Source organism: Esox lucius, chromosome 16 (genome assembly GCF_011004845.1).
Source record: "Esox lucius isolate fEsoLuc1 chromosome 16, fEsoLuc1.pri, whole genome shotgun sequence".
Classification (NCBI taxonomy): Eukaryota; Metazoa; Chordata; class Actinopteri; order Esociformes; family Esocidae; genus Esox; species Esox lucius.
In genome coordinates this window covers 17,901,724-17,912,242 of record NC_047584.1, presented here as the reverse complement: position 1 = coordinate 17,912,242, position 10,519 = coordinate 17,901,724, and the positions used below count along the sequence as shown (strand labels likewise).

Sequence of the window (10,519 nt, the reverse complement as noted above, 5' to 3'; positions counted from 1 at the left end):
CTACGCTTTTTAAATAAACTCTATGTAGCAATGTGGATATTCGTCAAAACCGTCATGATTTATTTAACCACAGTGTAGTTATTTAAAAATGCTTTCCGCGATTTTTGGCCACTGTATAAGTGGCGCAGTTGAGCCAAAACGGGTCCCCGAAAATTGTACGTCTTTAGTCTGCCGATGTACCATGTCACCAAAACCACTGCATTCAAACTTGAAATGAAATGGCTGACTGAGATATTGTAGTTATTATACTTGTATATTATGCACAAATATAAAACATATTACACAGCCATCCTAAAATGGGATGTTTTGAAAAATTATAGCGGTTCGCAAAAGGCCCAGATCTGCATCCAATGTGGAAATAGTTAGTTTCAATGAATAACATAAAGTATTTAGAAGAGTTAGGTAGTATAAATCGTGATTTTAGCTGATCTTGATGACATAACATGGCGGGTTGTTATACATGTGGATAGTTTGCCGTTTCACTATATAACGTTGCACAGGTAAAAGTATTTACAATAGTTATCTTAAATGAATCGTGATTTTCACGACTCAACTTAGTTTACATACGAATACAAACAATGATCTAGCATGTACGCTAATTTAGTTGTGTAATTTCCCGATGATGCGTTTACAAAGTAATTTCCATTGCTTTGGTCTAATTCCATTGACTGCTTTATAGCAACTCGAGAACCACCCCGTTAAGCAGACCAGAACTAACCTCCTTCACCACTGTTATAAGTGAAAACCTTTTATTATCCATCATCTTTGGTGCATGAATGTGACGCGTTTCAACGTCACACTTCCGGATCCATATCCTGTGTCTTCAATGAGATTCAGTTACATTAACGACAACGAGGTAATTTAATATACGTAATATATTTAAATTATGTTGGTAGTCTTGTATTGATGTAATAATACACGATGCTTTTATAAGAAAATATTTGATGTTTAAGAAGTGAGACACATCGTCAAAGTTGAATGGTCTCATTTAAACTATCAGAGATATTGGCCATGAACGATTACCGGCGCTAGGCGGTCACCAGCACATTCAAGTACTGTAGAATCCCAAAGTAATCGGTGAGTGTAGACGGGGGAGGAGCGTCTGACATCTGAAAGTGACACTATTGTGGTTTTCTGCAAGACTCAGAACAACATGGCAGTGTTTCCAATGTTTAAAAACGTGTTTCTGTTCATGTCCTATATTTATCTTAACACCATATCACACCTGAAACTGTGTAGATAATATGTAAACTTAATCAACTGGTGAGAGAAAGCTTTCAAATACCACACTGATTTCAGAATCAAAGTCACCTGTATGAGGTACATTTGCACACACCCGAAATATTGGTGCTGCTAGAAGTAGCCAACATTTAGTCTAAAATCTATTTTAAAGTAAACATTTGATGAAGAGGATAGACTTATTGTGTTAATGTGTAATGCTAAACCAGGTAGGCTATAACTGTGAGATTTGTTTAGACTTAACAGCTGCCAAATTGGTAAATTGGCTGGTGGGCTTTTTTGGTGTTTGCAGGGATGTTGTCATCCCACCTGAGACTGTGGGAACTGATGCTCCCCCTGGGAGTTTGAATGACTGAGTCACAGCTGAGCACTCAATTAGGGGAGAGGTGTGGGGTATTTCCTGAAGTCAACCTGGTCCCCTGAAGGCAGAAATTAATGTGATTGTTAGACTTAATGTGAAGGGAAAAGAGATTAAATTCCAACTCTATTAAAAGGCAACACACTTTACAAGTCAATCAACGTGGGTCAACGTCTTTGTAAAAATTATTAATGCTCAGTAAGTTACCTTCTTGACAGAAACATGTGGGTTGTATTTACATAGATGCACATTTTACTTTATAATCTAAATCAATTGTGTGTTTGACGTTGCAGAGGTTTTGCTGACACTGGCAGATTACAGAAGTAACCTACACTGTCATCTAGTGGAGGCCAAAGTGAACTCACATTACTTTGTCAGAGGTGTGAAGACAGGTCAAATACCAAACTGCTACAGTGGAGATAAAAAGTCTGCACACCCCTGTTAAAATGCCAGGTTCTTGTGATGTAAAAGAATGAGACAAAGTTAAATCATGTCACAACTTTTTCCATTTTAATATGACCTATAATGTGAACAATTCAGTTGAAAAACTGAAATCTTTGAGGGGGAAAAATATTTCTTTTAGTTTGCACACCCATAAACGAATACTTTTTTGAAGCACCTTTTGATTTTATTTCAGCACTCAGTCTTTTTGGGTAGGAGTCTTTTAGCATGGCAGATCTTGATGTGGCAATATTTGCCTGCTCTTCTTTGCAAAATAGCTCCAAATCTGTCAGATTGCGAGGACATCTCCTGTACACAGCCCTCTTCAGATCACCCCACAGATGTTTAATTGGATTCAGGTCTGGGCTCTGGCTGGGCCATTCCAAAACGTTAATCTTCTTCTGGTGAAGCCATGCTTTTGTGGATTTGGGTGTGTGCTTTGGGTCGTTGTTGTGCTGAAAAGTGAACTTCATCTTTCTGACGGACGCCTGAAGGTTTTGTGCCAAAATTGCCTGGTACTGTTCATAATTCCCTCCACCCTGACCATACGTTTTGTTCCAGCTGAACAAAAACAGCCCAAAAGCATGATGCTGCCACCACCATGCTTCACTGTGCGTATAGTGTTCTTTGGGTGATGTGTAGTGTTGTTTTTTTGCGAAACATACCTTTTGGAATTATGGCCAAAAAGTTCAACCTTGGTTTCATCAGACCAAATGAGATCCCTCTGATGCTTTGAAAGCTCTCTGCGGACCATGGCTTTTGCTCTGAGATGCAATTAAGAAAATGTCAGGAAAATCTTACTAGAACGACTTAACTTTATGTGTTATTAATCAGAGTCACTTTAAATGATGGCAGGTGTGTAATGACTTCTATTTAACATGAGTTTGAATGTGATTGGTAAATTCTGGACACAGCCACATCCCCAGTTATAAGAGGGTGTGCACACTTATGCAACCAGGTTAAGGTTTTTATTTTACATTTTTCCCCCTCGAAGATTTCCGTTTGTTTTTCAATTGAATTGTTCACATTATAGGTCTCATTAAAAGCGGATAAAGATGTATGTATTTGACCTTTAACCAAGGAGAAAAGTAATGACCATAGGCTGTGTTTTAAAATGAAGATTAAGAACAACTACTGTGATTGGAAAAACGTTCCCACGACAGAGATGTATGATCAGTCTTAAGTCCATGCCTGTATTGAAGGTAATGGCTCTATAATACCAGCATTCTACAATGCAGTTGAAGGGTGTGCTTCTCAAAAAGCTTTAGGATGTGCTTCTCAAAAAGAACAGTAGATGATGCTAGTAGCTTACAAAGCACAGGGGTGGGTAGACATTCAGTGTTATGGTACTCATTCATTATGCAGTGATAATACATCAACCTATTTTGCTGTGCAGCTACCTGGTCAATTTTTTATAGAGAATTTAATTTCCAAGAGGCCTGGGTGGAGATTATGCTTATCATTCACTATAAATTACCAATTAACATCCAATTTGTTTTGACTATTTGTGTATTACCAACTAGCCTAAATGATTATATTATGTAAATTGATGTTGTTCAACTGGAAGAATAGGGTAGCCAGAGATGTTTTGAATGAGGGGAAACCATTAGGGAATTATTGAAATATAAGAACCGCTGTCATTGACCTGCTTAGATTGAATGTGTCATTTTCATACACATTATTAGATGAACAAGTCTCTGTAGTAGAGAAACACTTTATTGCCAATTTCACTCTTCGCATTCTCCTTGCACTGTGATTCAGTTATAACTAATTTACATGGGCACTCAAGCAAGCATTATTGTCTTTCGTTTGATATAGGAATTGTGTAAAATGTATTTCATGACACAATCACTAATGTGTAAATTGTGTGAATATCTACTTATCATTACTACCAGAATACTATGATATAATGTTATGTTTTATGCAAAAGGGCCCTGTTTCTCCTGTCACCTAAACATAAAAAGCATGTCTGTTCTACTACTGTGTGCCATTCAGTGAAATGATCGGTAGTTTTAAAATACATTTAGCCTTTGGTATTTTCCTCATCATCATTTTATTCATAGTGACTGAGCTTTGTTTTGGCATAACTATTAGCACTAATCTAGAACACTTTCTTGGCACTGTAGCAGTGTTTATTAATTTAGCCCCCGGCACATCACTTATTTCAATACCCAGTGTGTTCATTTTTTGTATGACAAAACAATTTGGTTACATTTATTTCCAAATTGAAACCATAATGACAGCAATGATATTTGGATACATGTCTGTTCTGTATTTAGCTATTGTGTAGTTTGCATAAAGCGGTGTCTTAATGGTCTTTGGTCTAGCTACCTCCAAGGTGTGTAACATGAGCAGTCTGAATGGGTAGAGAATTCACTTCTGCATGACATACTGCTCTGGCCTACACTGAATTATGCATCCGTCTCCAGTGAAAGAAGGATATCCGGTGTCCCTCAGTCACTGTTACATTTCGGCGACATCTGTTATGGTTGTGCGTAAGTATGATACCTCTCTTCAGCAAGCACAGTCTACGTTTTGAGATTACCGAAAGAAGAAACGCTGGAATTGTATACTCACGCTCACAGGTACGTTGTGCTCACGTTAAAACGTTGACATTGAAAGTACAGCATGTTATGTGTTGCAACAAGTGTTCAAAGCTTGTCTGTTACAACTGTTGAAAGGCACCTCTCAGACTCCATTGAAAGTGGAACCCTGTGGGTTGTCCATACCGGTGTCCTCCCCTTACCTCTGCATGTAGCCTGCATGTGGTCCAGGCTGATTGAATTTCACAACAATGGAAATTCAATCAAGAGATGGACCTGGGTAAGTGAGTGAAACCCACAAACATTCTGTCACTCCATGCCAAATGTGGCTAGGACCTGTGATGGACTGGTTAGGGTGGAACTCCAAGTCAACAAGGATATAAGGGAGACAGAAGAATCCTTCAGAATATCAATGAACTGTGAGTATGTTGTTATTGGATGCTATCAAATAACTATTTGCATATCAGATTTTGGTAATAGTTAGGTATCGTGGACAGGCTGTAAAGACTGTAAATTACTTCAGGTATCGTTTATACTTCTTTATAGTTTACAGTATAGCACCATCCGCTCCCACCTGTTGGGCCATATCTTAAATGTGACAGATACCAAAATCACTTTAAAACAGGCCTTATTTTCATAAATCCCAGTCATTTCAGAGGCCATCAATTTGAATGGGAAAACTTCTGGTTGTAACTAGTCTTGCACCATTAAACTTGAATATATTGTCTTTATTGAATGTATCATCTGCATAAAAACTAATGTAAATATTTTAAGAAATTCTGATATAACCATCTATAATTATAGCCTGGATAATGCATCTGACAATTTTTAAACCAAGTTATTTTGTCAGAGACAAAGTTTTCAGCAATTTGGAATGATCAACAGTTTTAAAAGCTTTTGAGAAATCAACAAAAAGAACAGCACAACTCATTTTAGCATCCATGTCAAATATCACTGTGTGCCTGATTGATTTACGTATCAAAATACAGTACTCAGATAAAAATGCACAAGATCATTTTCCAAAGATTCAAGAATCTAGACAAAAGCTCTCAAATACGACAAATACTTGTCTAGATTGATACTATTCCCACCCTAATGGAGTGTTTGCACACACTGTTTTACAAACTCATAATACGAGATACCAAAGTTGCATTAAATGTGTGGGCTATAATCACCATAATGACTCCATGATATACAGTATATAATCACCCTAATGACTCCATGATGTATGTATAATCACCCTAATCACTCCATGATTCGAAAATATAGAAAATTGAAACACTATTACTACTACTACTAGTATTACAACTACCATCTTCCTATAAGGTATTTCGGTTCAAAGATCAAATCCCAATGTCACAGTGCAGTGTAGGGACACTGTGTAGAGTGCAGTCTTTCAGGTGGGACATTAAACTGTTGTCCCGACTTTCTGTGGTCACTAAAGGTCTGGTGGCACTTATAGTAAGAGTACAGCTGTTAACCCTGGTGTCCTGGTGAAAGATGTCCTCTGGTCATCATCATGGCCAGATTATCATCCCCAGTTTCTAACTGATGAATTATCCCTTCTACTCCCCATAACTATATTTTTATTTTAGTAATATGTGTATTCCATGTAGGCAATCAGTAATGTAAGTCTCACTGGATACTGTAAGGGCATCAGCTGAATTATTAAAATGTAAAATCACTACTGTGTCACTATCTATCACTACTACTATTATTCCATAAATGATTTAGGACTAGCAAGCACATCACACTTACCTAAGTAAATGCCCTTTACTAGTGATATCAATTTATTCATGCATTCAATCCATCCTGGAGATGGAGATATATTATTTAGACCGTCATGTAGAAATGCATTACCTGAGAAATGGTTAATCCTCTAGAAGAAGCCTAATTAAAATGCACTCATTTTAAAATGCACTTCAAAAGAAAATGAATGAATATGTCTCAATTTCAGGTTCTCACTCGTTGCTGAAATACAAAATAAATGTATAAAAATGTGTCATGTGAGTAATAGACCTGCTGCTGCTGAGATACAGCCCAGGTCTTTATGTCATATTACATCAGCAAACATGATAGCCTCCTTAATGTTTCATCTGCTAGAACTATCGGCTACAAACTGAGCTATATAGGATTAAATAAAAAATTCAAGGACTGCCTCACCTACAAATGTCAAGAAGGATTTGATAATCTTACATTGCATTTTAAATACAGTTGGCTAGAAACACTAGTGAGATACACAGGTAAAATAGCCTACCATCTGTCTCATTTATTATGAATTATGAAAGCTATTCAATTATTGAATTATTTCACTTTCATGGCTCCATTATTTGAAGTGAACAATTCTGATTCCACTGTAGCTTATTAGGGATGTTTGGTTAACATGCTCTTGGAGGCTAGTCTACACTTTGGTAACTTGGTTGTCTGGTTTGTTGATTCAGTTGAGAAATATAGTATATTTCCTTAAATTAAATGCCAAAGATTGACACACAAAACACGATCTCCACTGATTTACACCAGCCACCCTGGAACCCTGTTTACTATGAACCACAGCCTGTAATTAAGTAAACATGCTCCAAGTGAGCTGGTCTTTATGAAGAACGCATGATACTTCATTCACAATATGCCCATTTAAAAATGTGACCCAAGACTTTCAGATTCTTTCAGCATTGTGTGAATCTTACCTCTCATTAGTAAACAGTTTGGTTAGTAAGGGCTGACGGAGACCAAGGGAAATTTAGGCCAGGCTTTGACTAGCTTTGTGGATTGTGAACAGGAGGCAATGAGTGGATTAGATTTGTCTTAATTTGTTCTACACTCAGATAGGGCAAGATGATGACTGACTAAAGCCAACCTCACAGTTGCCAAATGTTGCCCTGACCAAAACGTACACCAACTAATCCAAACTTCCCCTATAAAACAAGAGCTCATTGTGTCAGCATGGCTCACATTGACTGGGGGTTAGAAAGCCCAGGGCATTCACACTGTGTGTCAAGGACTGATCTGGCATGTCTGAATCTCTGGGAGGAGCTTCTACCACTTCTGTTGGTGTCTAATATTATATATATATATATATATATATATCTATATATATATATATATATATATATATATATATATATATCTATCTTGAATAACAGTGTTAGTCGTTCCCTGTATTTTAAGTAGAGTTTTAATGAGTGTTAATGGTCTTGGTTCATTATTTGTATGGTCAACATTGTATCTCTCCTTGCTGTCTGTTTGTATTTCTTCACTTTTATCCTAGACTCAGATTATTGCTGTATACTTTTTTTGCTACAAGGTGACCTGCTTTGCATAATGAACATGTCTCACGCGGTGTGAGTAACACTGATGGCAATTATATTAGAGCAAATTGTGTTGTTGTGACTGAACTCATCATGACACAGCATACTGTAGATTAAGGATTTCAAATGCCAATTACAACTGTCAGTATGTTCTTTGTCACTGCCGTTTGTGTACCTCTCCCTGGGACAAAGTCACAGCATAACTTTATATATTTCAGGCTCCCTCTGTTAACATGGTAATGCAAGGCAATTGGGCTTCTTTGTTTTACAATAAACCTGCGTGATTTATGAAATAAAGTTTATATAATGGTGCAGATATAACATAATTAGTTCAGCTGTGAAAAATACAATAACATATTTTCTTGGTAAAGGAAGTCCAATAGCAAGACATTAATAATTACTACTGTCTTCTTCTAATGGATATTAGAGAGTAAATGGCAATCGTATAATCAATAAATGCTCTTCATTGTTTACAGCAGCTAAATGGGAGTGCACACAATAGCTTCTTTCCAATATTTGTGTTTGAATATGACTTTGACTGATCCCGACCATGGCTAAAACCTGAAGGTGACCTCTAAGGTGTACACTCCATGGTGTTGTGCGATAAAATTCATACATTTGCCATTTGATTTTGTACCAGTCAAAAGATTTTGGCTGGTATTGTTTATATCTTATTTGGCTTAAATATAGTGTAATGGCTTGACTCTACCACAGGGTGGCAGCCAACACTCTATACACTCTTAACTGTTTCTACTATCACCTAAGAGATTGTCTTTCTATGGTTTGGTCTTCCTTCTTTAAAGACTGTTTAAATTGAGCGCTTGCAAACTGTTTGTCTCAATATGACGTACAGAAGTTTTGTTGTTTTGTTGAAGTTGATAGATCAGTCAAATACATTCAGGTTTGTTGGTTGTTTTGCTTATGTTGTGGAGGGGTGTTAGAATCCCAATATTCTTCCAATAAAAAATGTGTAACTCTTTATTGTCAAGATAGTTGGACTGTATGAATACGTTAACAATAATAGGATTCTTGTTAAATATAATGCAGTCTCGTGTTATTTCTGTCAGAGAATCCCTCAGACATGTGAGTCCCTGACTGGAATTTATAGAGCATGTTGGTTGGTTTTGTCATAGCAATACTCTCCCAGATATGGCCTCCTGAGAAATAGTTGTTTCATGCACTGTCTGTACAGTCATTTCAAGAAACACTCCCCCAATGAATTAGACACATACCTTTACAGATCTAGCAGCAGTGCATCAGCCAAAGTTGTACTGTGAACTATACTGAGGGAAATGTGTGTGTGTGTGTGTGTATATATATATATATACCATTGTTGGCTATTGACAAACATTTTTACATAATTTACCAACAGGAATGTGGGTCAACCCTCATGTATCCTGGCTCTTTTGTCACTTGAGACATTTATTTTTAGATTTATTTTGGAGTTTCCAACATTGCTTTGGGGGTTTGAGATTGGATGTCAGGCGGGACTGTGACAAGCACAGGCTAAATATATATGCTGTTGCCATGAATGTGGATGTTGCACTCTACTCATCCTAACATGTCCTGTGTCTCCTTGTCAGCCGCTGCTTTGGCAGCCTATTTCACACCTTAAGATATTTTCGGTCATAGGTCTTTGAAGTTGAAGTACATATCTTGAGATATTTGTCATCTCTCAGCCTACACGTCAATTGTTTCCTCAGTGTGGCATCTCGTTAGGCTGGATTTGTCACATTTGTTATGATCTTCCTAGGTTTAACATTATCTTTAGTGCTGCTCCTGAGGGGAGCTGGGCCATAACTTTTGTGATAAAGTAAGGATACAAACTTGTAATAGATCAGGTGAAGTGATGGGTTATTATTTCACAGATACTTGATGGTGTAAAAGTGATGATGGATGGCTGTGTTTGTGTGTGAAGACATGGACACTCAGAACAGCCATACATCTGTCATGTCTCTTTTAACATAACTAGGAGGCACGGCCATACCTGATATTGAATTATAATGATGTGCCTAATCAAATACCTTATCTTCAAAAAAACTACTTCTTATTACATGTCCTGTCACACATTAAGCATAAGACGTGATACTAATTAACAAATACCTTCTTAACTACAGTATATCACAACGGGTGGTAAGACAGAGTGACAGAAGAGGGAAACCATTCTAATGACACTGCGTGTCAGATTATTCAATGTCATTTCAATCATGCTAAGAAGTCATCCTCCTCCCCAAAATCTGCTAGTGTAGTTTTTTAAAAAATTCAATTTAAAACTGCCCAGAGATTTAATTGAGGTGGGGGATGCTTTCTTACTGACCAGATCTTTCTTTCTCAGGTGTGCTGAATCCCTCTTATGATTTACAGTATCTATGAAGAACACAGCAGCTAGCTACTTTGTCCTTCAGCCTCTTCCAGCCTCATCCAGCCTTACAGCTCTACTCTGAATTATACATAATTCCACCCTTTTCCATTTCCTATGTTGCCTGGTTGCCTGCCTTTGAGAATCCAAATGGGTCATTCCTCACATTGTCAAACTGAAATGTGTTTCTTTCAAGCAAAGGAGTATTATGTGTTGCTAAATTTCCCCCAAATTAGAATTGTTAATCCACCCATGTCCTCATGAGATCCAGGCA

The 10,519-nt window shown here is 37.3% G+C and overlaps 1 protein-coding gene across 1 annotated transcript in view; it reads left to right on the top strand.

The window, feature by feature from the left end:
* Window positions 1-4,926: 4,926 nt before the first annotated feature.
* xirp2b (xin actin binding repeat containing 2b) overlaps window positions 4,927-10,519 on the top strand; it is a 43,417-nt gene continuing 37,824 nt past the window's right edge. The window contains exon 1 of the mRNA XM_020055061.3: window positions 4,927-5,000. The gene's annotated coding sequence lies outside the window, so the exon portion shown is untranslated. The remainder of the gene's footprint in view (window positions 5,001-10,519) is intronic.